This window comes from Microcaecilia unicolor, chromosome 3 (genome assembly GCF_901765095.1).
Source record: "Microcaecilia unicolor chromosome 3, aMicUni1.1, whole genome shotgun sequence".
Taxonomy (NCBI): Eukaryota; Metazoa; Chordata; class Amphibia; order Gymnophiona; family Siphonopidae; genus Microcaecilia; species Microcaecilia unicolor.
The window spans coordinates 96,419,133-96,446,934 of record NC_044033.1 but is presented as its reverse complement, the minus strand read 5'-3'; the positions used below and the strand labels follow the sequence as shown (position 1 = coordinate 96,446,934).

The 27,802-nt window shown below is 43.1% G+C and overlaps 1 long non-coding RNA gene across 1 annotated transcript; it reads left to right on the top strand.

Moving 5' to 3' along the window:
* Positions 1–2,635: 2,635 nt before the first annotated feature.
* Positions 2,636–21,255, top strand: LOC115464258. Its single transcript, XR_003941255.1, has 4 exons — positions 2,636–2,646; positions 16,591–16,594; positions 18,808–18,818; positions 21,144–21,255. It is a non-coding gene; the product is annotated as an uncharacterized LOC115464258 (long non-coding RNA).
* Positions 21,256–27,802: the final 6,547 nt, after the last annotated feature.

Genomic DNA, 27,802 nt, shown 5'->3' with positions numbered 1-27,802 from the left:
CCACTGTTGGAAACAGGATGCTGGGCTTCATGGACCCTTGGTCTTTCCTAGTATGGCAATACTTATGTACTTATGTGGGGGTGGAGCCAAAACCTTTTATAACTAAGAATAATTATTCCCACTCTATCCTGTAAATGCCTTCTTCATATCAAGGGCGAAGAGAACTGCAGTATCTAGCCAACTGTAAAATATGACAAAATAATCTGGAATTGTTCATTGCTAATTGGCCTCTCTTAAAATCTGCTTAGTCCAGATGGATAATATCTCCTATTGCCTTTACAAGTTTTATGGTCAAAATGTATGAGGGGTATCAGGTGATAGTTCGAACACTCTAATAAATCTCTGTTAGGTTTTTCCAACAAAATGATCATTGCTTCAGCAAAAGTTCCAGAAGCCTTTCCTTTAACTATCAATTACGATATAACCTGGCACATTTTTGGTAAAATTCAGCTGAATAGCCATCACCTCCTGGTGCTTTTTTAGTGTAAACCTCTTGATCTATAACCCTTTTAAAGTCTGCGTCCAGTCTGTTCATTTCCACCTCGAAGCTTTCTAATGCACTGAAGTGCTGTTTTGTTCATTTGGCTGAATAACTAATGATCACCCTTTTCAGCAATGCTATATAACTATCCCAAGTTATTTCATAGGATACCTTCCTGGCTGATTGAACTGATAAAACTCACTAGTGCTTTGAGAAATAAGGGCTATAAAAGCAGGTTACTCTAATAATGCAGCATTGAATCTCCAAAAGGGCTTGACTATTATCGGTCATTAACATAATGTAAGGGGGATACAAGCATGATCAGTAAAGATAATTGGTTCAATTGTGGCTGTGTCTGCTTCAAAAAACAATTGTGTTCAAGACCAGAAATAAGTTAATTTGCAAAAAAGAATTATGAGGGGCTCAATAACACTTGAAATCTGATTCAAAGGGGTATAACAACCCCCAGGAACAGATTAGTCCCAAATCTGTAATAAAGCTACATAAGATTTTAAGGGGTAATTCCATAACTAAGGGAGCCTGGTAGGAACCTATTCTATAAAGAAATATAGGCATTTACTTTTCTTCTTAGAATACTAGTGTAATATCTATAATTTGGACGTGAATGCTTACATGAGCCTTAGAGCTGATGTATAGGCATGGTTAGGCAAAAAAAAAAATAATTTTATGCCCTTTCCCCTGTCATTTACTAGAATTTTTATTTTGTTCATCTGGCCATTTTTTGCTTTGTCAGTTGCCAATAATAGTGCAAACTCTGGAAACAGTGTATACTATCAGGCTTATTTTCAAAAGACAAGGTCGCCCATCTTTCGACACAAATGGGGAAATGAGCGTCCTTCTCCCAAGGTCGCCCAAATTGGCATAATCGAAAACAGATTCTGGGCGTCCCCAACTGTTTCCCATCGCAGGGATGACCAAAGTTCCCAGGGGCATGTCGGAGGTGTAGCAAAGGCGGGACTGGGGTGTGCTTAACAGATGGGCGTCCTCGAGCAATAATGGAAAAAAGAAGGGCGTCCCTGACGAGCACTTGGGTGACTTAGTCCATTTTTTCTTATGACCAAGCCTCAAAAAGGTGTGCGAACTGACCAGATGACCACTGGAGGGAATCAGGGATGACCTCCCCTGACTCCCCCAGTGGTCACTAACCCCTTCCCACCCTGAAAAAAACGTAAACATTTTTTTTTTGCCAGCCTGAAATGTCATACTCAGGTCCATCACAGCAGTATGCAGGTCCCTGGGAGGGGAGGTATGTGTGTGTCAGCGGAAGCATAGCGAAGGTGTGGACATCCTTCTTTCAAACATTTTGGACGTCCTGAACTGCCCCCCTCCCCCCCACAGGGATGGCCAAATTTCAAGGAGGTGGAGTGGTGTGGAGGAGTGGCCTAGTGGTTAGAGCACTGGTCTTGCAATCCAGAAGTGGTCAGTTCAAATCCCACTGCTGTTACTTGTGATCCAAAATCAAAATATACAAAGGGGGTGTCAGAGGCATAGCAGGCATGGATGTCCTTCTCACAGAAACATCCAGGCATGGACATCCTTCTCACAGAAACATCCACATTTTGGACATCCTCAACTGCATCGCAGAGACGGAGGCATAGCAAAGGACGTCCTTCACCCATACTCTAAAAAAAAAAAAAAAAAAGACGTCCCTGACAAGCACTTGGACGTTTTCACCTGTACTTGTATTTTTCGATGGTTGTAGATGGCAATTTATTTAAGGTTGTAGACGGCTGTTATACAAGCAGCTTGTCTGCCTGTATGAAGTCATCTTTGGCATGTGCAGAGCAGCCATGCTTAATGCTTGGCTGCTCTGCACTGGCTTCCTCTCCTTAGGAAGGAAATCATGTGCAAATGAGCTAACAGTGAGCAGCTCATTTGCATGCGATTTCCTTCAAGCATGCCCGTTCCTTTCCGAATCGCTAAGAGATTGGTAAGGGAAGGGCTTTTTCCGTTCAGTTAGTGCATCAGTTAATCCACTGCAGTGCCCCCCTAGGGTGCCCGGTTGGTGTCCTGGCATGTCAGGGGGACCAGTGCACTACGAATGCAGGTTCCTCCCATGACCAAATGAGTTGGATTTGGTCGTTTTTGAGATGGGTGTCCTCAGTTTCCATTATGGCCGAAAACCGGGGACGACCATCAATAAGGTAGACCATCTCTAAGGTCGACCTAAATGTTGATATTTGGGCATCACCGACCGTATTATTTAAACAAAAGATGGCCGCCCATCTTGTTTCTCCGCCCCTTCGTGGGACATCCTGTGAGGACGCCCTCAGGAAAACTTGGGTGCCCTGTTCGATTATGCCCCTCCACGTGGAAAGAGGGTGCACTATTTCATGCTTTTCCTGATAGAGTATGCATGTATGCACAACTTTGCGCATGCACAATGTTTCATGCCTGTGTGGTGGTTCCACTGTTGGGGAAAGAGAGTGCCCTCTTTCTGAAACAGAGCACCCTCTTTCCACATAGTGGGGTGAGTTCTATAAATGGCGCCTACAAAATTGGCGCCAAAAAACCCTGCTTAAGGGGTATTCTATAAGCCGCACATTAAGTTCAGAGTGGTTTATAAAATAATGTGTAAGTGGAAAGGTCGCATGGAAATTTAGAAGCCGCCATTTGCACCAATGAAAATGTGGTGCAAATGCCCACACCTAAATTTATACATGGAGCACCCATATTCTATAATTATGCATGTAAGTCAAAACCACATCGCTGATCTGCCCTGAAATGCCCATGGCCCTCCCATTTCCATGCCTCTTTGTTTGGACTATCCAGCTCATTTTCAAAAGAGAAGGGTGGACAAAAAGCGACACAAAAGGCACATGGGTGTCCCCGTGAAAGAAAGTCAGCCAAATCCCTTAATCAAAACCGAGCCGTAACAGCATCCTCAACGCAAGGATGCCCATCTATGGTCGCCCCCACAGGGGGCGTGTTATGGGCGGTGTTACGTGATGTGCGCCCCCAGCATATAACGGTTTGCGAAATGGTTTTGCATGGGTCAGAACATGGGTGTTTTTAATTAGACCTGAAATAAAAGCGAACAGAGTAAGGGGGAAGTCGTCTTTAGAACCATTTGAGATTTTATGTAGTTAGAGTGTGGCAAGATTGTTGTTGGGAAAGAAATCTGAATCGTTGTTTGCAGAGAAAGCTGAGAGTTTGTTGAGTACCTGTGTAATATGGGGTTAAAAATAGGAAAAAAAAATAATATATATATATTTTTTTACTCACCTCGGGCTCCGGGATTTGCTGGGGCTGTTCGGGGGCAGGAAAGTGAGGAGGAGCGCTGCAGGGAGCGGCGTTGAGTTTTTTAAAACCTGCGGACAGTTCAAACGCCCCCATGTGAGAGGAATTTGGGGCCGGTTGGGGCCGAATGCAGAAGTGCAGCACTATAGGAGCGCTGCAGGGAGGGCGCCGTCATTTTTGAGCTCCCGGGGACGTTTGGGCACTTCCCTGGGTCAGATGGGGTGATCGGGCTTTCCTTCACCCGGGGGCGCCGTTGTTCTGCATGCCCGGGGGCGCCGAAGAGCGAGGGAGGCCTGTTCCAAGGCCCGAAGATGAAAAGAAGATGGCCGGCGAGCTGTGAAAAACGTGCGGGCGCGCTCCCGTTGGGGTACGCGCCACATGCACGGATCGGGGCCGTGCGCTGAACCGGAGCTCCGTTTAGGCCCAAGCCGGGGCCTAAATTTTCGGAAGGAGCGCCGAGGGTTTTTTTGTTTTTTGGATTTTTGGCTCTGTTTTCGGACTGGGACGTCCGGGACCAGAACCAATGATAGTCGTCGAGGGAGGAGAAAATCAGCGACAAGGTAAGGGGGTTTTTGACCCAGAATTTTAATTTAATTATTTTTAAATTGTGTAAATTACGTCTTTTATTTTTTTTAAATCAGGGGTTTATCAGATTTTATTTTTTTTTGCATATTTGGGTTCGGGATATTTTTCTTGATTTTTCTGTCAGATTAGTTTTTGATTTTTAATTTTTTAAAGGGGTCTTTTGGAGGGGTGCTGGTTTTAAGGGGTTAATTGCAGTTTAAATTTTTAATTTCGACGTAGTAGGTAGAGGGGGGCGTGATTGAATTTTGAGGTGAGTTTTGAAATTTTTGGGGAATTTTAAAAGGGGTTTTGGGGGGAAGGTGTTGGGGCATGTATTTTAAAGGGTTAAATTTAAATTTTAAAAATATAGCTAGGTAGGGGATAAAAGGTTTATTGTGTATGGGAATTTTGGGGTAGTTTGGATAATGTTTAGTAGGGATTTTGTTTAATTATATGATTTTCCTATTATTTCCTATGGAAAATCATTGATTAAAATGGAGATTTAGCACTGCTGGTCAACATTCCGTTGGTCAGCAGTGAAGCTTAGAATTTTGAGGGAAGTAACTAATTGGCTGGGGGGTGGCCAGAATGCTGCCGGAGGTTCCGTATCCTAGGAGACGGAGTCTCTGGCAGTTGGCAGAAGGAGTTGGGACAGCAGAGAGAGCGGATGCATGTTGGTGGAGTGGATATTGATTGTGGTAGAGAAGAAAAGCTAGGTTAAGATAGGATTGGGAAGGGGTGATTGATTAAAAAGGGGAGTTCAATGAGAAGATACTTAGGAGAAAGGGGTGATTGTGTTACTGTTTTGTGGTTTAGAGGTTTTTAGAAAATTCAGGGTTAAAGGAGGGGAAATTTGGGGATAGAATTATTGAGGTAAGGATTATTAAGATTTATTTGAGTGGATGATTTAATGGGAAATTTGTGTGTTGAATGTTTTAAATGTTCTAAATAAATATTTGAGTTGTGTGGTGATAAATTAATTGGATAGTGTTTGATTGAACTGGAGTTAGCATAAGCGTGTGATTGAGGGTAGAGGTTAGGTTCCTGAATAATCCATGGCTCTCCTTCCATAGAATAGGGCACAAAGAACATAGTTTAGGAAATTAAAGGTAGGGAAATTTAGTTATTTTATTTTTGAAGTTAGAATGAGCCCCAGTCTTTTTAAATAAAGAAAACCTTTTAGATCTCAGGGGAAAGGAGTCCGGAAACATAGAGAAGGAGTTAGGGTTTTTGCTCCTGTTTAATTTACTTAAGATAAGTGTAGGAGAAAGATCCAGAGAACGCCGCAGCAACTGAAAGCAACGGGCCCCTACGCAAGAAAGACTTTTACGGTGAAGCGAGAAGAGAGACTAAGCTGCAAACCTAAAGGGAAGTGACTTTGGGAAGGGAGGAAAGGGAAAGAGGGTGACAGGGAGTACTTACCTGAATCCTTCGGGATAGTATGAAGTAAACCTGAAAGACAAAAAGAGTTGACACAAAGTATCAGTTCTTACAAACTTTGAGAAATTGAGAGAAACATTACTACACAATTAAGTTAGGAGGAATAGAATTGATTTCAATACTTATCTGATATTTTCCAGTTAAGAGGTATAGGGTTAACCTGTTAAAACAAAATGAAAGTTTAAATTGAATGAATCTGAATTTGCTAAGTGATACAAATCTGATATTGTAATATTAATACAAAACTTTTACCCAGGATTTTTACAAATTACATTTTCCTGTTTGGTTTAATTATTATCGGAATAAATCAAATTTATTATAAAGATTAAAGTTTGCTTCTTTTAAGTCTGACTGAATCCAACACAATAGTTTCTTTCCTCCCATCTCTGGTACAGATTTGGGACGTGGTTAGTGAACTGTATCCTGACCCTTTCTGCTCTGAAGTGAGTGACCCTTTTCCCTGGCTCGACTACAGGTGGAGGAAGAGCTCAGTCACCTGTAAGCTTTAGATCAGGCTCTTCGGAGCAGGGGGTCCGGATTACACCTGTTACCTTTGTCTGTGTGCAGTGGTCGGAACGTTTTCAACCTCACCTGCCTCATTTGTGTTTTACCTTTTCACCTTTCCTTACCTACCCCTTCTAGGCCCCAAACCCTGACACCACTACTCCTTCCTCTATCTCCCCCATCCCCTCCCCCTATCCCTCTCCGTTCACTGTCCCCAAGTTCATATTTCATTCCCTTACCTGTTTGTAGTCTCTTTTTGTCTCTTTGTCCTGTGTACTGCTGTACCGTTTTTGTGAAAACTGCTTGGAGAGTGATTGACTAGAGGGTGTGGCAGGAGTGCTTGCAGTGTGGCTCTGCTGTGTGTGACTGCATTGTTTGTCAGTGGTGGGAGAGTGAGTGTCAGCTTCTGTTTATTGCAGCTGTGTTTTACCAAGTTGGTAGGGAGAGGTGAGCACTGGTGTCACTGCATTGCACCTGTAGTGTGGGGAAATGGAGGCACTAAATGCACAGGTGGCTTATATGTTGGAGGCAGAGGGGAGGCACTGCAGGAGGTACGCACGCCCCAGAGTTTTCAGGCCCCATAGCAGTTTCCTAGACCTCACTGACCTGCAATTTCTTACTAGGTATCACTTTGATAGGGCTGCCATTCAGCACCTTTGTGACCAGATCAAACCCCTCCTGCAGCCCGAAACTCGTAGGAACAACCCCATCTCTGTGCACCTAAAGATCACTGCTTCTCTCTCTTTTCTGGCCACTGGGAGTTTCCAGTCTGTCCTAGCTGTGAACATGGGTCTCACCCAGCCTTCCATTTCTAACTGCCTTACCCAGTTCCTTGATGCCTTCCTTACCCACACCTCTGAGTACATCACCTTCCCTACCACCCCCCAGGCCCTGCAGAACAACATGGCTGGCTTCTACGCCGTAGCTCGCTTCCCCTCAGTCATAGGTGCCATTGACTGCACACATGTCACACTCAGACCTCCCCCCCCCCCCCCCCCCCCCGGGCACGATAGGCCACTTATAGGAACAGGGAAGCATTCCACTCCATGAATATGCAAGTTGTGTGTGACGCCCAGGGGGAGATTCTAGGCATGTGTGCCCGATACCCAGGCTCCATCCATGATGCCTATATATTGCAGCACTCAGGAATCTTCCGCAGGTTTGACCAAGGGGAGATCACCGGCGGATGGCTCCTAGGTAAGTGTCTATTCAATGGCTATATCAATTCATTTTTTTAGGGTACCTCAGTAGTGTCTACTGCCAAAACCATGTTAATATGGCAGTATCAATAACGCATTCAATTTCAGCCTGCACCTCATTGGACATAACGTGTTCTTGTAACAACAGGGGGCGTTGGGCATAGAAGAGAATGGGATAAAATTGTTTTTTTTAATGCTCTTTGCTGCTGAAGATGGCAAGGGTGATTTTTGGGAGCAAGGAGAGAATTTTATGCCTGCTTTCTTGCTTTTGTTTGCAGGGGAGGTCCTTGAGACAGCTCTTATTTGAGCGAAACATGCATGTCGGGCAGCAGAGCCCCTGGATCTGATTGTTAAGATAAGTTTCATTATTAGATATAAGAAAGATAAGAAAAGTTTATGTACAATATATTAATCGGGTGTACCGATGACGAAGTTTGCGTTATTGATACTGCCATATTAACATGGTTTTAGCAGTAGATGCTACTGAGGTAAAAAAATGAATTTAGTTGTGCCAATACTAAGAAGAGGGAATGAGTGACGTTGAATTTGCTGTTTGAAAGAATATATGAGTAAGAAGTTGGGTCCCATAAACCAAATATATTGTTCTTTATTTGTATGACAGTGGGACTGTTGAAGATCTGATTTTTGATATAGCCATTGAATAGGTGTTTTGCGGAAGACTATGGATTTTGAAGGTTATACGGAAGATCAGATACAGAAATTGTTGCAACGTCCGATGCTATTAGAAGAGGATGATGTTTTGGTTCCCCTTGGCTCCTGGGTCGGAGTTGGAAAATTTGCAAAAAAGACTAGTACGGGCAGAGCTTCATGCAAGTACGTTGGTGCAATATCTTAAGAAATCATGGATTCCGAGAGGATTGAGAATCATTAAGGAACCGAAGATCTTTGTCTCTGATAGGTTGTTTATGGATAAATGGACAGCGATATTGAATAAATGTAGCTGAGATTTGATGGCATTAATGGTTGAAACTACTGCTCAAGTTGAAGTTGAATTGAAGGCTCAAATTGATAGCTGAGGAGTCCTTGAAAACAAACCAAATCCCGGAAGAGTTTGATAAACATATGGGAGAGTTGAAAAAAACTATACAACCTATGCGGGATTCGATTAAACAAGTGAAGATTAAAAAATTGAAACGTGATGAACGTGATTATCAAACGGGAAGGATCTACACATGGAATAAGCGAGAATATGTGGGTACAATTCGAAAGCGAGTGGGATTTGAGGGCTCTTCTGAAGAAAGTGAGGAACTGAGTACAGGGAGTGATCAAGAGCAGAGTGACCGGTTGGGGGAAGGACAAGGTCCGAATGTTATCAAAACGAGATCCAAGGTAGCCCAGCAGAAGCAACAACAAGGATACAAAGATCGGGACCCCTCAGGGAATTCCAGAGGACGGGGATATCGGAAACAGTAGTGAATATATCTTCATATACTCCTACTGATGATGAACTGAGTGTATTGAATTTGGGATTGGGGTTTGTTCCTACGTCCCTGCGTGATCCGTTCCGCCTTAGAGTGGCTTTAGAAAAGTTTTTTCGAAAACTGAAATGTAAAATATATTTTTTGGACAATGTATGTTCTATAGATTGTTCAGTGGTTAAACCAGTCTCTAAGTGGATCCCACCTGGTCCTGTAAATTCTGTGGTTTTAACATTTAGAGATTTAATCCTGAGAGACCTGGAACGATTTGAGCATGATGGTGATCAGCCCGACAGGAGAAGTAATCTTTCAAGAAAACAATGGATTGCTTTACAACATCTGATTGAAGAACCATCTATTATTGTGTTGAAAGCTGATAAGGATGGGACAACTGTAATCTGGAATAAAGACGATTATCAAGCTGAGGCTAGGAAACAATTAAATGATAGTGTGGCATATAGAGTGCTCCCTGAGGATCCTATGGATGAATTACAGAGTGATATTAAAGATCTTGTCACAGAGGTGGTTAAGATTCAGATGTTAACAGCTAAAGAGGGAAGATTCCTAATAGAGGAGAATCCTCAAACACCTAAGATTTATTTTTTACCGAAGATTCATAAGCGGGTTAATAACCCACCGGGGCGTCCTATTGTTTCCACCAGATCATCGGTTTTGGAACCACTGTCTCAGTTTGTGGATGTTTTTTTGAAAGAACATGTGTGTATGATGCCATCGTACATCAAGGATTCCTCCCATTTTTTGAGAGAGCTGGAATGTATTGGTACTGTTACTGAAGATGTATGGCTGGTGACTCTTGACATTGTATCTTTATATACTCGGATCCCTCAGGAGGGAGCGGTGGGAATTATTAAAGAAATAGTTGAAGCACGTGACAGACCCCAACGGATATCATCAGAATTTTTGGTTCAATTAGCTGAATTGGTTATTAGTAAAAATTATTTTGGGTTTGATGGAATTTTTTACCTCCAGACCCAGGGGGTGGCGATGGGGGCGACCTTAGCCCCATCAGTCGCGACACTCTAGAACTAGAGAGAGGGAATTGGATGGGGGTCAGGTGGAGTGTGGGCACTGTCAATGGTGTAGGCTGAGTATTACGGGGCAGTTTTGAGATGTCCCGGGGAAGGGGAAAACTGTGAAGCTTAGAGAGAGAGTGACGTGTGATACGAGTAATGTAGTATACAGTATTGTATGTCCATGTGGATTGATTTATGTAGGGAGGAGTGCTAGACCCATTAAGATCTGACTGACAGAACACAAATCTAGGATCACTACTAATAATGCTCAAGCCCCTCTGGTAGACCATTGGGTGCAGTGTCATCATACGGTTGAAGATATTAGATGGAGGATTGTTGAGCATGTGAGGCCGGGTGTGGAGGGTGGTTCAATAAAAAAGCTTCTAAATTATAGGGAACAGTTCTATATTTTCACCTTACAGACAGTAATGCCAGCAGGTTTAAATGCCGAGCTGGAGTGGACATCTCTGATTTGAAGGTTTTTTCTTTGTCCAATAGGAGCCAGGGGATGGTACCAAATCGTCATCGATGATGAGGATATTTAAGGAGGGTGAAAAAACGCTGGCACCATCTTTGAATGAGAATTTACTTGTCAGAGCTGGCGCTAGATTAGATCTTAGGTAAGAGAATGGGATAAAATTGTTTTTTTAAATGCTCTTTGCTGCTGAAGATGGTAAGGGTGATTTTTGGGAGCAAGGAGAGAATTTTATGCCTGCTTTCTTGCTTTTGTTTGCAAGGGAGGTCCTTGAGACAGCTCTTATTTGAGCGAAACATGCATGTCGGGCAGCAGAGCCCCTGGATCTGATTGTTGAGATAAGTTTCATTATTAGATATAAGAAAGATAAGAAAAGTTTATGTACAATATATTAATCGGGTGTACCGATGACGAAGTTTGCGCTATTGATACTGCCATATTAACATGGTTTTGGCAGTAGATGCTACTGAGGTACCCTAAAAAAATGAATTTAGTTGTGCCAATACTAAGAAGAGGGAATGAGTGACGTTGAATTTGCTGTTTGAAAGAATATATGAGTAAGAAGTTGGGTCCCATAAACCAAATATATTGTCCTAGGTAAGTGCAGCTTGGATCTGCCCAAACTATACCTCCTCCAACAGGCAGCCCTCAGCACTGTGTCCCTCCAGCTCACTCCACAACCCACTATCCCCCCCCCCCCCACCTCCACAAGGTACCCACTCCAAACAATACACACTCATCTTTCTCATCCTGCTTCTCTCCAAAGGTGACAGAGGCTACCCACAGCGGAGTTGGCTTATGACCCCCATAGTGCACCCACAAAGTAGGTCAGAGGACAACTACAACAGTAGACATCGGACCACCTGTGGCATCATCGAGCGCACCTTTGGACAACTTAAGAACAGGTTCCGATGTATGGACCGTTCTGGAGGACAGCTTCTGTAAAGCCCCCAAAAGGTGGCAAAGATATTCCTGGCCTGCTGCATGCTACATAATTTAGCAATACACAGAGGACAGGCCCTCCCAGAAGAGCCACAGCCACCAGAGCAGCAGGCCCCAGATGAACAGGATGAGGAGCCCCCTCCACCTCCCGCCCACAGAGCAAAGCAGAGTGCACACCAGCTGGGGGTCAGAGCCAGTCAAAGACTGATCGAGACATGTTTTCTGTGAGAGTAAGTTGACATTTATTTATATCACACACAGTATTTACACACCAACACCACCAACAACCCCCCTCCCACCACCATCACCCTCTCTGTGCATATTCCCCACCCTCCAACCCTCACCCCCCAGCATGTCCCATCACTTTCCCCGCCCCTCTCCTGGCCCCGTACCCGTCCCCTCCTACCCCTCCCACTGTGTTCCTTTGCAGCTAGTGCTGCAGGGGAACTCTGCTGAGAGTCCTCTGATGAGCTCCCATTCTCCTCCTCTGTGTCCACAAGGCAGCCTGCTGCCTGGGCTGCCCTGTAGAAGTCCAGCCATTTTGCACTCTGTGGCTTGCCCTGCAACCTGGGCACAGGACCCAGAAGGTGAGCTGGTGTGGTAGCTGCTGGACCAGTGGCTGGGGAGGCTGAGGATCTCAAGCTCCACTTCTTAGCATGTGGTTGTTGTGCAGTGGTGGAAGTCGACGCCAGTTGTTGTTGCTGCATCAGGGCTGTATTAGGTGCTCTCAGGTCAGGGTGTAGGCCCTCGATGCTGTGCTCCAGCCGTTGGAGCTGCTGTATCACATCACGTTGGGCCTGGAGCGCTTCCCGTTACACCTGGATTGCTTTCCGTTGAGCCTGGAGTGCTTCCCAGTGCACCTGGATCACTTCCTGTTGGGCCTGGAGCACTTCCCGGTGCACCTGGATTACTTCCTGTTGGGCCTGGAGTGCTTCCTGGTGCAGCTCCAATTTCTGGCGCCGGTAGTCTTCCATCTGCACATTGTGGCCCAGCAATTGTGTGGCGAGGTGCAGTAGCTGCCTCCTCTGGTTGGATGGCCTCTGCTGAGGAGGTACCCCCACTTCTGCATATTCAGCTTCTTCTTCAGTGCCACCATCAGCAAAGGCTGTGGGTGGTGGAGGGAGAGCCTCTGCTGCGGGTGGTGGAGGGAGAGCCGGCGCTGCTGCTGCTGGGTCCTGTGGTTCCACCCCATGGTCCTGTGTGGTTTCTTGTGCAGACCCACTGGTTTGCTGCCCTGTGTGCTGGGGCTGGTGGTCACTAGGGCCAGCATCTTCCTCCGACTGGCTGTCATCACCTGCATAGCAAAAGGGGAGGAAGTGTGTTGGTCAAAATATCCCACTTTTGTTTTTCAGCATTCATATACATAGCCCCACAGGCAAAGACCCAGCAAAGAGATGGTGAGGAATGGGATTGTCAGGCAAGCCACAGATGTCATTGTACATGGTACAGAGCTAGAAACAAGGAGCGCAGTGTACTAAAGAGACTGATGTGCAAGAGAGCCACACAGGCAGATGGGTAGACATAGAACTGTGGAAGGAGTGCAGAGGACACAGTGTCTATAGCACAGACGTGTGGGAAGGAGATATGCAGAGTCTGGTGATGGGGAAGGCCCCAAAGCTGTGAAACAGTGCTAACCTACACACAGTTTATTTATTTTATTTAGATTTTATATTTGCTATTTGCTCCTCTGCCTCTCCGAGTATCAGTCATTTATTGACCCCCTGATAAGTCCCTTTCTTCCTTTCTCACTGACTTTGATGCTTGACTTTCCTTCTTTCTTGAACCTTCATCTCCTTCGCTCATTCTCGGGGATTTTAACATTCATGCTAATGATCCCTCTGACTCTTATGCTTTGCAGTTTCTTGCTTTAACATCCTCTTTCAATCTTCAATTGTGCTCCACTGCCCCCACTCACCAGAATGGCCACTGTCTTGATCTTATCCTCTCCTCAAACTGCTCACTCTCCAGTTTCTGTGCCTCAACTCTTCCCCTCTCTGACCATCATCTGATAACTTTCACACTTAAACACCCTTCTCCCCAGTCCCATCCAATCTTAACCAATACATTTAGGAATCTTCAGGCTATTGACCCTTCTACTCTGTCCTCTAATGTTTCAAATCTCTTCTCTAACACTATGTTATCCAAGTCTGTCAATGAGGCTGTCTCTTCCTATAATACTATTCTCTCCTCTGCTCTGGATACTCTCGTTCCTCTCATTCCCCGTTCTGTAAAACGTACCAAACCCTAACCTTGACTGACCTCTAGAATCCGCTACCTATGTTCCTGTGCCCGCTCTGCTGAACGCCTTTGGCTGAAATCCCGTGCCCAAGTTGACTTCATACATTTCAAATTCTTGCTGACCTCCTTCCAGTCTGCTCTTTTACTTGCCAAAGAGGACTATTACATCCAGTTGACAAATTCTCTTGGCTCAAACCCTCATCGTCTCTTTGCCACACTGAACTCTCTCCTCAAAGTGCCTTCACCTCCAACCCCCCCCCCCCCCTTCACTTTCCCCCCAGACTCTGGCTGACTTCTTTCATAATAAGGTTCACAAGATTAAACTTGAATTCTCAACCAGGTCACCTCCACCTCTCCTTCCCTTAGTCCATTCTCTCAACCCTCCAACCCCTACCTCCTTTTCCTCCTTTTCTGAAATCACTGAAGAGGAAACTACACATCTTCTTTCCTCCTTGAAACTAACTACCTGTTCTTCTGATCCTATTCCCACCCATCTACTTAACACTATCTCTCCTACTGTCATCCCGTTTATCTGTCATATCCTCAATCTTTCACTGTCCACTGTGACTGTTCCTGATGCCTTCAAACATGCCGAGTCACACCACTCCTTAAAAAACCTTCATTGGACCCTACGTGTCCTTCCAACTATCTACTACTACTACTACTACTTAACATTTCTAAAGCGCTACTAGGGTTACGCAGCGCTGTACAGTTTAACATGGAAGGACGGTCCCTGCTCGAAGAGCTTACAATCTAAAAAGACAAATGTACAGTTAATCATATAGGTCAGACAGATTGGGGCAACCTATATGTTCGAAAGGTTAGATTCCGAATGCAGCATTGAAGAGGTGAGCTTTAAGCAAGGATTTGAAGATGGGTAGGGAGGGGGCTTGGCGTAGGGATTCAGGAAGACTGTTCCAGGCATAGGGTGAGGCAAGGGAAAATGAGCGGAGCCTGGAATTGGCAATGGTGGAGAAGGGTACTGAAAGGAGGGATTTGTCATGTGAGCGGAGGTTACGGGCAGGAACGTAGGGGGAGATGAGGGTAGAGAGGTAGGGTGGAGCAGCAGAGTGAGTGCATTTGTAAGTAAGGAGGAGAAGCTTGAATTGGATGCGGTATCTGATCAGAAGCCAGTGAAGCGACTTGAGGAGAGGGGTGATATGAGTATATCGGTTCTGGCGGAATATGAGACGTGCGGCAGAGTTCTGAATGGATTGAAGGGGGGATAGATGGCTGAGTGGGAGGCCAGTGAGGAGCAAGTTGCAGTACTCGAGAAGAGAGGTAATGAGAGCATGGACAAGAGTTTGGGTGGTGTGCTCAGAGAGGAAAGGGCAAATATTTTTGATGTTGATAAGGAAGAAGCGACAGGTTTTGGCAGTCTGCTGGATATGCGCAGAGAAGGAGAGGGAGGAGTCGAAGATGACCCCAAGGTTGCGGGCAGATGAGACGGGGAGGATGAGGGTGCCATCAACTGAGAGAGAGAGTGGGGGAAGAGGAGAAGTGGGCTTAGGTGGAAAGACAAGGAGCTCGGTCTTGGACATGTTCAGCTTCAGGTGGCGGTTTGACATCCAGGCAGCAATGTTGGATAGGCAGGCCGATACCTTGGCCTGGGTCTCTGCGGTGATGTCTGGTGTGGAGAGATAGAGCTGGGTGTCATCAGCGTAAAGATGATACTGGAAGCCATGAGATGAGATCAGTGAGCCTAGGGAAGAGGTGTAGATAGAGAAGAGAAGGGGTCCAAGAACAGATCCCTGGGGAACTCCAACAGATAGTGGGATGGGAGTGGAGTAAGATCCATGAGAGTGCACTCTGAATTTGTGGTGGGAGAGATAGGAGGAGAACCAGGAGAGCACAGAGCCCTGGAACCCAAAAGAGGCCAGTGTGGCGAGAAGTAAATCATGATTGACAGTGTCAAAAGCGGCAGAAAGATCGAGGAGGATGAGGATGGAGTAGTGGCCTCTGGATTTGGCCAGGAGCAGGTCATTGCAGACTTTAGAGAGTGCTATTTCTGTCGAGTGGAGAGGGCGGAAACTGGATTGGAGTGGGTCAAGGATGGCATAAAAGGAGAGAAAATCAAGACAGCGGCTGTGAGCGGCGCGCTCAAATATTTTGGAGAGGAAGGGTAGGAGAGAGATGGGGCGATAGTTGGAGGGGCAGGTAGGGTCAAGTGATGGTTTTTTGAGGAAAGGTGTGACTACGACGTGCTTGAAGGTGTCAGGGACAGTTGCAGTGGAGAGAGAGAGGTTGAGGATGCGACAGATGGAGGGGTTGACAGTATGGGCGATGGTGTTAAGTAGGTTGGTGGGGGTGGGATCAGAGGAACAGGTTGTGCATTTCAAGGAGGAAAGAAGGCGGGAGGTTTCATCCTCGGTGATCTCAGGAAAGGAGGAGAAGGAGGCCTGGGTTGGTTGGTTGAGGGAGAGGGTTAATGGGTGAAGAGGGGGGGGGGGGGGGGGGGTGATGGCTTGGTAGTGAATTCAAGGTTGATCTTTTGCACTTTGTCGTGGAAGTAATCAGCCAGTGATTGAGGAGAGAGTGAGGGGGGAGTGGGAGCGGGGGGCACCTTGAGGAGAGAGTTAAGGGTGGCGAAGAGACGACGAGGGTTGGAGCTGAGAGAATTGGTCAATTGGGTGTAATAGTCCTGTTTTGCAAGGAATAGGGAGGAGTGGAAGGAGGATAGCATGAATTTATAATGAAGGAAGTCTGAATGAGTACGAGATTTCCTCCAGAGGCGTTCGGCAGATCGTGCGCAGGAGCGAAGGTAACGGATGCAAGGGGTCAGTCAGGGTTGGGGATTGGTATGCTTTGTGAGACTGGAGATGGATGGTGCGAGGGTGTCCAGAGCAGAGGAGAGAGCGGTATTGTAAGCGGAGACCGCTTTGTCGACAGTCTCGGAGGACATGATGGATGGGAGGAGATTAGAGATACTAGCGGATAAGGTGAGGGGGTCAATGGCCTGGAGATTCCTGGAGGTGGTGGTTAAGGTTGGGCGGGGCAGAGGGGGGGGGTGAAGAAGTGTGAATGTGATCAGGTGGTGATCGGAGAGAGGAAGAACTGAAGCTTGGAAGTTGGAGGGTGAGCCGGATGAAGAAAGGACGAGGTCAAGACAATGGCCGTCACGGTGAGTAGGGGTGGTAGAGCACAGCTGGAGGTTGAAGGAGGAAGTTAGGGTGAGGAACTATCGCCCCATCTCCCTCCTCCCTTTCCTATCCAAGATACTTGAACATGCTGTTCACCGCCATTGCCTTGACTTTCTTTCATCTCAAGCTATTCTTGATCCTCTTCAATCTGGCTTTCACCCCTTCATTCAACTGAAACAGCGCTTGCTAAAGTCTCCAATGATCTGTTCCTGGCCAGATCGAAAGGTCTCTATTCTATCCTCATCCTTCTCGATCTATCTGCTGCTTTTGACACTGTTGATCACAGCCTACTCCTTGATACGCTGTCCTCACTTGCTTAGTGATGAGGCCAGGATCATTTTTAAACTAGAATGTCTTTTGTGGAAGATAATTCAGTGCAAAATACCATTACTTATGATTTTAATTGTACATTATTCATTATTGGGACAATTTTATAATTCTCGTAATTTGTTTTCATTTGATTACCCAAGTCGCCGGGGCATTACTTAGAAGAAACTTTTCTCAGGTCTATTTGCATATCAGGTTGCTAAATTTTGGGAATTGTTACCACCTAATTTAAGATTTGTACCTAGTTATGGCTTGTTTAAAAAGAGCCTTAAGACCTTATTGTTTAACAGACAGATGATTAGTAAATAATCATATATATTTGGAATATTTTTTAAATGAGTTAATTTACAATTGCTTGACAAATTATGACATCCTAGCTGTAACCTGCTGTGAACTATTTAATATGGAATTAGTGGGCTATAAGTGGCTTAACTGTAACTGTAAAACAACTATTGTACAGATGTCATTCTGGTTATAGATATAACCAAAGCTCTAAATCACTATTGTTGGCAATAACTGATAATATGATAGTGAAAGCCAATCAAAGACATGATACACTGCGGCTGCAATTGGATTTAACTGCTGCTTTTAACAGTTTCTCATCCTGGATTGCTCGGTATTCTCCAAAGACTTTGGCAAGGGGTATACCCCAGGGATCACTTCATTCTCCACTGCTATTCAATTTGTATCTGGCACCATTGGTTAGATTGCTAGATGCTTGGAAAATTGAGTTTCATTTCTTTGCTGATGAAATTCAGTTACTTCATTGTATGGAAGATGATCAATTGGATGTAATGTCTGATTTTAATCAGACGCTGGATAGTTTAGATGATTGGCTATGTACGTATGACTTGTTAAATGTTGATAAGTCTACAGCTATAGAATTTGGTTACCATGAAAACAAAAGCCTTTGATGATCTGGCCAAAAATCCAGGGAATGACACTTCCGCTTCTGGATGAGAACAAATTTAGGGTTGCCAATGTAAAAAAATTATTGCATTTTGCTTCACAGTTAAATGCCATTGTAAAAATGTGTTTGATTTTTTCCATTCAGATTAATTCATCAACTGAGACTTTTTCTTATCAAATCAAATCTGGTAAACACAGTTCATGCTTTAGTAACATGTTGCATGGATTATTATAATTCCTTATACAAGGGATTGTCAAAAAGTAGTCTGAAAGGGCTTCAGTTAGTTTAAAACACAGCAACTAGACAGGTGACAGGAAGCAAAAGTTTGATTATTGAATGCCTGCCCTGATAGAATTGCACTATTTTTACTGAAGAATAGCTGAACAAAATATTTCAGTTAGTCAGTGTGCATCAGTCTTTTTCATTATCTATAGTCTGACTTGCTCATCTTTCTACTAATCTATGAGTGTGTCAAGACGATGACTCCAAAAAGTTAGAACCTTCAAAATAAACTATTTATTTCCCATACTAAGTGTCATTTTAAGAAAGAATGTTGGTACTCAATACTCTCCTTCAACTGATACAGAAAAGAAAAATGGTTAAATGTTAATCTCAGTTATACAGTGTATAGACATGTTGTTCTTCTTAAATGAATAAATATTATACAGCAAGTCTTAATTATTGCAAGCTTTCCAAATACATGATGCAAGCATACTGAAATCAAATGTTTAATTGGTAAATTCTTTAAGTTGCATGTAATGAAGACTGAATGGCTTGAATTTTCCAGATGAATCAATCAAAGGAGCAGGCTGACTTGACTCTATACAGTTCTTTACAGAAAGAGAGGAAACAGCAAAATCTGTAGTATCCAATTTAGCAATTTCTTAATTGTAAATTGTATAATTATGTAGAATCTTAAGAATGATGCTTAAATACAAGTTTTTAAAAATATTTTTTTTCTTTTTATAAAAAAACATTTACAAATGAAAATAGAGCTTGGCAAATCAATGCAGAGGTAATTTGGTCACTCTCAAATTGAGGAGTCCGGTGTGATTCAGATTTACACCATGAAACGGTATTCAGTCAACCTTGATCAAAACTGAGCTGAAATGAGTTTTAGTACTTCACCAATATGTGAACTATCTTCCTACTTTATTTGATTTTCTGTTTTGACTTAAAAGTCTCAAGTAGGGCTTTGGTAATTCTGAGTTGAAGAAACACACTTGACATTAAATGTTGTTGAAATGCTGTTAAAAGTCATCAGAAGAAGCTGGGTAAATTTGAGGCATCTTGCATAAAATATTCATAGTACCTGGCATTAATATCTGTGATACATCATGTAAATATTGGTGGTCAAACAGAGTCAGAGAAATCAAAGACAGCACAGAAATCATGGCTGTCGATCCAAAATAGGCTTGTGCAAGCTCAGAAAGAATAGAAACAAAAAGTCAGTTGTTAAGGAGTGATTTCATGAGAAAGGATGGTTACATTTTAAAACTTTAGTATAGGAGCATGAATTTCAATTTAAGTGAAACTGATGCTTGCAATAAATAAAAGGCAGACTAATATCCTTAATACCTTAGCAAGTTTTAGATGATTGAAAAACTCAAAAATACTACGATGGAGACAGCAGTCCAGCAGCGAGAGGGGTGCTATTCAGTCTTTTGCATTGAGTGTCACATGTATGATTATCACCCAGTTGGTGAGCAGTTATATGTGTGTGCCCGATGTTCCTAGCTCTCAAAGAACAGATCCTCTGTCTTGAGGCCAAAGTAGCAGACTTGTACATATATGAGACCTACAGGGACATTGTAGAGAAGTCCCACCACCAGTCTGGCAGCCCCTGTACTGCCTTGGAGGACAGAGGTTTCCTAGAAGAAGAGCATCACCTGGTGAAGTAGGAAGTGCTCCTGTAGCCAGAACCTGCTCACCAGGGGATGCACTATCCTCTTGCACTGAGGATATTTCTCCGAGAACTTCTGCCCAGGTGGGAAGGGTTAGGACAGCTGTTGTGGTTGGTGATTCGATCATTAGGCATGTAAATAGCTGGATGGCTGGCGAGGATTGCCTGGTCATTTGCCTGCCTGGTGTAAAGGTAGAAGATCTCATGCATCACTTAGGCAGGATTTTAGATAGTGCTGGGGAGGATCCAGCTGTCTTGGTACATGTGGATACCAATGGCATAGGAAAGTGTGGGTGGGAGGTTCTGGAAGTCAAATTTCGGCTCTTAGAAGACATCTGAAGTACAGATCCTCCAGAGTAGAATTTTCAGAGATGCTCCCCATTCTGCATGCAGGATCCAAAAAACAGGCAGAGCTCCGAAGTCTCAATGAGTGACTGAGATGTTGGTGAAGGGATGAGGGATTTACTTTTGTTAGGAACTGGGTGACATTATGGGAAAGGGGGAGACTGCTCTTAAAGGATGGGCTCCACCTTAACCAGGATGGAACCAGGCTACTGGCGATAAATTTTAAAAAGGAGATAGAGCAGCATTTAAACTAGAATGGAGGAAAAGCTGACAGTCACCCAGGAGTGCATGGCTCGGTGTGGAGTATCTTTGAAGGATACTATTGAAACAGGACATTTAGGGATTCCCATTAAAGAAGTTTGAAGAATGCTGAAAGTAAGACAGGTGTGCTTAATGAGAGAACAGAATAAAAGATGCACATTATCCCCTTCAACTTCTAAGCAGCTTATAGATCAAGAGAAAAACACAATTAGAAGTGCCTGTATACAAATGATAGAAGCCTAAAATATAAGATGGGAGAGTTAGAGTATATAGCATAAGTGTTGTAGAAGATTTTAATATTTGCAATGTATGATTAAGTACTGTTCTTAGTTTTGATGCTGTATCAGTGAGAGTAATTGCTTTCTAATGATGATTATGGTGAGCCACCTATATATATTGAAGGCTTGCCTTACAGATAGGTGTGTCTCCTTTTCTACGGAGGTCTTTTATCTCCACTTTTAATGATTAATGCAATTCTCCTGATAGAGTTCATAGATGTATAATTTTTCTATTGAGTTGTGTGACTGGTATTCTACAGATTCCTTGTAAGTGTGATTTCAATTACCCCACTATTGACTGGATAAATGTTACATCAGGGAGTGCATGGGAAATACAAATTTCTAGATATAAGAAATAACTGCTTCTTGAAGCAACTGGTCCAGGATTGGATGAGAGGGGAGCCATTTTGGATCTGGTCCTTGGTGACATGCAGGGAATAGTGCAAGAGGTGGTGGTATTTGGTCCCCTGGGAAACAGTGATCATAACATGATCAAGTTTGACCTACTATCTAGGATGAACCACAAAGGAAATCTACAGTAGCTGCATTTAATTTTTGAAAGGGTGACTATAATAAAATGAGGAAAATAGTTAAATAGAAACTAAAAGGATCAGCTGATAAGGTTAGGACACTAACAGGCTTATTTTTGAAAGAGAAATGTGCCCATCTTTCAACACAAATCGGGAGATGGGCGTTCTTCTCTCAGGGTCGCCCAAATCAATGTAGTCCAAAGCCGATTTTGGGCGTCCCAACTGCTTCTTGTCGTGGGGACGACCAAAGTTCCCAGGGGTGTGTCAGAGGCGTAGCAAAGGCGGAACTGGGGCGTGCCTAACAGATGGGCGTCCTCGAACGATAATGGAAAAAAGAAGGGCATCCCTGACGAGCACTTGGCCGATTTTACTTGGTTCATTTTTTCTCACGACCAAGCCTCAAAAAGGTGCACGAACTGACCAGATGACCACCGGAGGGAATCGGGGATGACCTCCCGTGACTCCCCCAGTGGTGACTAACCCCCTCCCACCCTGAAAAAAACTTTAAAAACTTTTTTTGCCATCCTCAAATATCATATTCAGGTCCATCGCAGCAATATGTAGGTCCCTGAGGGGGAAGTGTGTGTGTGTCAGCGGAGGCATAGCAAAGGCGTGGACATCCTGCTTTCAAACATTTTGGACATCCTGAACTGCCCCCTCAGAGGGATGGCCAAATTTCAACGCATTGGAGTGGCCTAGTGGTTAGAACACTGGTCTTGCAATCCAGTGGTGGCTGGTTCAATTCCCACTGCTACTACTTGTGATCCAAATAAATAAAGGGGGTGTTAAAGGCATGGATATCCTTCTTACAGAAACATCCACATTTTGGATGTCCTCAACTGCCCCACAAAAAAAACCCAGTCCCTGACAAGTACTTGGACGTTTTCACCTGGACTTGTGTTTTTTTAAGGTTGTAGATGGCAATTTATTTAAGGTTGTAGACGGCTATTATACACGCAGCTTGTCTGCGTGTATGAAGCCATCTTTGGCATGGCAGAGCAGCCATGCATAACGCTTGGCTGCTCTGCACTGGATTCCCCTCCTTAGGAAGGAAATCGTGTGCAAATGAGCTAACAGCGAGCAGCTCATTTGCATGCGATTTCCTTCATGCATGCCCATTCCTTTCCGAATCGCTAAGGGATTGGTAAGGGAAGGGCTTTTTCCGTTCAGTTAGTGTATCAGTTAGTCCACTGCAGTGCCCCCTATGGAGCTCAGTTGGTGTCCTGGCATTTCAGAGGGACCAGTGCACTACAAATGCAGGCTCCTCCCATGACCAAATGAGTTGGATTTGGTCATTTTTGAGATGGGCGTCCTCGGTTTCCATTATCGCTGAAAACCGGGAACGACCATCTCTAAGGTCGACCATCTCAACATTTATGTCGACCATCTCTAAGGTTGACCTAAATGTGGAGATTTGGGTGTCCCCGACCGTATTATCGAAACAGATGGCCGCCCATCTTGTTTCGATAATACAGGTTTCCCCGCCCCTTCGCGGGGCGTCCTGCGAGGACACCCTCAGGAAAACTTGGGCGCCCCGTTCGATTATGCCCCTCTAAATAAGACATGAACTTTATTCAAAAATACTATCTTGGAAGCCAAAACCAGATGCAATTCACATATTTTCAAAGGTGTAAAGAAGAGAAAATGACAGCCAGCATGATTAAAATGTAAAATAAAAAAGGCTAGTACAGCCACATAATTGGAAAAAGAATCCAAATTAAGAAAATAAGAAGTAACATAAGCACTGGCAAGTCACATGTAAAGCATTATTGATGAAGGCTAAAACTCACAGTAACAACGTTTTCAGGTACATCAGAAGCAGCCTGTGAACGAATTTGTGGGACTGTTAGATCAGGAAGGAGCAAAAGGGGCACTCAGGGAGGACAAGGCCATAACGGAGAAACTGAAGGATTTTTTTGCTTTGGTCTTTATGGAAGATAAAAGAGATCTACCTATACCAGAAATGTTTTTCAAGGGTGATGATACGGAGGAACTGAACGGCATCTTGGTGAAACTGGAAGATGTACTTAACCAAAGTGACAAATTAAAGATTAGAAAATCACCTGGACCAGATAGCATACATTTTTATTTTATTACATTTGTACCCCATGCTTTCCCACTCACAGCAGGCTCAATGCGACTTACATATACAGGTACTTATTTGTACCTGGGGCAATGGAGGGTTAAGTGACTTGCCCAGAGTCACAAGGAGCTGCCTATGCATGAGGTGGGAATTGAACTCAGTTCCCCAGTCCACCACCCTAACCACTAGGCCACTCCTCCATCCAAGGGTTCTCAAAGGACTCCAGCATGAAATTGCTGATCCGCTTTTAATAATATGTAACCTGTCGTTAAAATCATCTGTAATACCTGAAGATTGGAGGGTGGCCAATGTGATGCCGATTTTTAAAAATGGTACCAGGGGAGATGCTGAAATGGGACAGAGTCAACATGGGTTTAGCCGAGGAAAGTCTTGCATCAGCAATTTGCTTCATTTCTTTGAAGGCGTGAATAAACATGTGGATAAAGGTGAGCCGGTTGATGTAGTGTAGCTAGATTTTCAGAAAGCTTTTGATAAAATTCCTCATGAGAGTCTCCTGAGAAAATGAGTCATGGGATAGAAGGCAGTGTTCTGGTGTGGATTAGCAATTGATTATGTGACAGAAACAGAGGATAGGGTTAAATGGTCATTTCTCTCAATGGAGGAGGGTGAACAGTGGAATGCCGCAGAGATCGGTACTGGGACCAGTGTTATGTAACATATTTATAAATGATATAGAAATTGGAGTGATGAATGAGGTGATTAAATTTGCAGATTTTAACAACCTTGAAAACTGTTTAAAGTTATTAAAATATGTGCGGACTGTGAAATATTGCAGGAAGACCTTAAGAAATTGGAATAAAGGGCATCCAAATGGCAGATGAATTAATGTGGATAAATGCAAAGTGATATACATTGGAAAGATAATATGAATCATAGTTACCTGATGCTAGGTAACTATGAACTATGGGGGTCAGCACTCAAGAAAATGATCTAGGTGTTGTTGCAGATAATACGCTGATATCTTCTGCCCAGTGTGCAGCGGCGGCCAAAAAAGCAAACAGGATGCTAGGAATTATTAGGAAAGAGATGGTGAATAAGACCGAAAATACTATAATGTATCTATATTGCACCATAGTGCAACCACACCTTGAGTATTGCATTCAGTTCTGGTCGCCGTATCTCAAAAAAGATATAGCGAAATTAGAAAAGGTTCAAAGAAGAGTGACCAAAATGATAAAGGGGATGGAACTCCTCTTGTATGAGGAAAGGCTAAAGAGGTTAGGACTCTTCAGTTTGGAAAATAGATGGATGAGGGGAGATATGATTGAGGTCTACAAAATGCTGAGTGGCGTAGAACGAGTAGAAGTAAATCAAATTTTTACAAAGACTAGGGGACAATGAAGGAAGTTACATGGAAATACTTTAAAAACAAATAGGAGGAAATATTTTTTCACTCAACGAATAATTAAGTTCTGGAACTCTTTGCTGGAGAATGTAGTAACAGCAGTTAAAGTGTCTGGGTTTAAAACAGGTTTGGACAAATTCCTGGAGGAAAAGTCCACAGTCTGCTATTGAGACTGACATGGGGAAGCAACATGCTTGCCCTGGGATTTGTAGCATGGAATGTTGCCATGATTTGGATTTATGTCAGTTACTTGTGTCCTGGATTGGCCACTGTTGGAAACAGGATACTGGACTAGATGGACCATTGCTCTGACCCAGTATGTTCTTTTAGCCTGTGTGCCAGACAAAGCAGTATAGAATATTTTTAAAAAAACAATAAACAATAATCAGCTTTCAGATTGTGACTTTTGTTGCTTAGACTGTGAGCATTTAGGCTTGTAGCCTTCCAACACTTTTTGAATGGTGGGCTTATGTTTTGTATATTTTTTTATTCTGGTCTTCTTTACCTCTTGCTTGCTGATGAATGAGTTAAGATATCTACTTTTATTTTAGCTACCCTCTTCCTCCAGTTTAAATGTCTGTCCACATATTTACAAATTTAATTTAGGATCCTTCTTCAATAGTAGATTCTTATCATGTGGCCTCAAGTAGCCTAAATGCAGGCACCCAGCTATAGATTTACCTTCTTAATTTCAACTATACTCAGCAATTATACTGCATTTTTTATGAATAGGCCTCTTAGAATCTGAATACTTTTATCCACTAAAGATGACAATTGATTTTCATGAGTCCAACCTATGAATTAATCACATTCCTTTATTTCCTTCCTATGTATATTCAAGTGTAAACTTGCTTTTGTTTCCCAATCCCTTTTGCCCCTCTCCTGTCCTTGTGAAATGCCATTAAAGATGCTCCATTTCTCTTTCATTCAAGCACATTCATTCAATTCACCCTATAAGTGATAAAATGGAGGATGGTGTTGAAAAAGGAAATATATGGTTTCATAATACAAATGCAGATGTGCCATTTTAGGGATAGTTCCAAAGTGCGTATGTAATGACATGCAGGCATTCAATATGGCCCTGTGGTTTCAGGCATTGCTATGCCCTACCATCAACTATTGCGCTCCCTCAGTAACAACAGTATGCAGCGATATTCCCCAAACTCAATCCCATCGTTACAAATTTGTACAGAGAGAAGATGAAGCTTGCACAGCTTTATCATCAGTGCCACAGCTGTTTTGCTGCTGTGTTTGCAGATAACATTATGATCACTAAAAGATTAATTTGGTTCTTGAACATTTTTTCTTCTGCATCCAGCCATATAATCCAACTTCATACTATCACAAACTTTTGTCTATAAACAATAGTTTAGGAATGGGAAATAGAAGATTTTTGTCAAGGAATATTTGTAGATATGTGAAAACATTAATGCATGATGCATATTTCTTTTGATCATCCCTTGAATATATGTTTGTATTAGAACTGTTATATTAACATGCAAGACCTAAAGAGAGAGAGACACACACACAAAAACATTTTTTGAGGTAAATGTCCTCAGTGTATAGTAAATTATCCATAATATCCCCCATACTGGCAATTAGGCTTGTTTGCTGACTACCTGAATTGTTTCATAGTAGTTGAACATAGCCGTAGGTATTGCTGTTCTTATTATCCTATATTCAAAGTATCTACCATAATAAAATATAGCTGATATCATAAAAAATATACTGTTTTTATGTTTCCAGAGCCTTCAGAATTGTTTTCTCATTTAAAACACAAATTGGTTGTTTATAGACAAAAGTCTAACACATTGCTTTTGAATAATATAACAGATAACAGGAGATATACTATAACTCCCTCGCTGCTCCCAGTGTTGTCAATTTCAAACTAAGGCTTGTCCATGCTAAAAGAATAAAGATGGAAAATGTAAGCTTGAACGTTTGTCTTTACATATTGGTAATAAGACAAGACAGAAGAAAACTCTGAACAAAGAAAAAAGGTGTCTTTTTTATTAAGATGTGTTATTTCATGCTGACAGTTAATGTGGCACCTGTGCAGTTAATCTGCAGTAATTTCTGTGTTAATATTATCACGGAATGGATTGGAGAATGGGCCGAGGATGGGCAAAAGTATTTTTCAAATGCCGAGCCTGCTTGCCTTACTATAGTTTGGCATTGTTTTGAGATTCCTCTCCTTGTTCTATGCTTTGAGAATTTAAAATGCCCACATATGTACTAAATAGCAGCCATTTTCTTGTGCATCAGTACCTTTATAAAGTGCACATCAATTTTAAAAATTTTTGCACCTGCAGTTACATCAGCCATAAACCTGGTGTAATTGTGAGTGCATAAATATGGCAAGAGTGTGTGTAACTCATGTAAGTGGGAGATATACACATGTCCCAACCATGTGCCTCCAATGTGTATGTCCCCTTACAAGCACACTTATGTATGTCCTTATAGAATAGAGCTTAGGGCAGTTACACATGCCCAATTTTTACTCAATATATGTATGCAAAGAGGCACATAAATGTGGGCACAAATTTATACATCATTAACGTACATGCTAATGTGCTTTGAGTACAAGGGCCCCTAATACGTTCTGCTCTAAGGAATAGATATCTGAATTCAGCAAGTTCAATTTTTGCAAACATGATTGTAAAGGATCGTAATGCTTTCATATTTTACAATCTTTGTGTGTCTAAAAATGGGATATAGATTACAATAGCCAAAGATCCTGACCAAGTGAGAAGAGCTATTGACTACTTCAATGACGACGGGAGATATGATAGAGACATTTAAATACCTGCACAGCATAAATGTATGTGAAGAGAGTCTCTTTCAATTGAAAGGAAGCTCTGGAACTAGGAAGCATAGGATGAAGGTGAAAGGGAATAACCTGATGAAATGCTTCTTCATAGAAAGGGTGGCAAATTCATGATACGGCCTCCTAGTGGAAGTGGTAGACACTTATGAGGAATCTAAGAAAATACTCTTTCACCGAAAGGGTGGTGGATGCGTGGAATGGCCTCCCAGTGGAGGTCATTGAGATGAGGACTGTGTCAGAATTTAAGAAAGCATG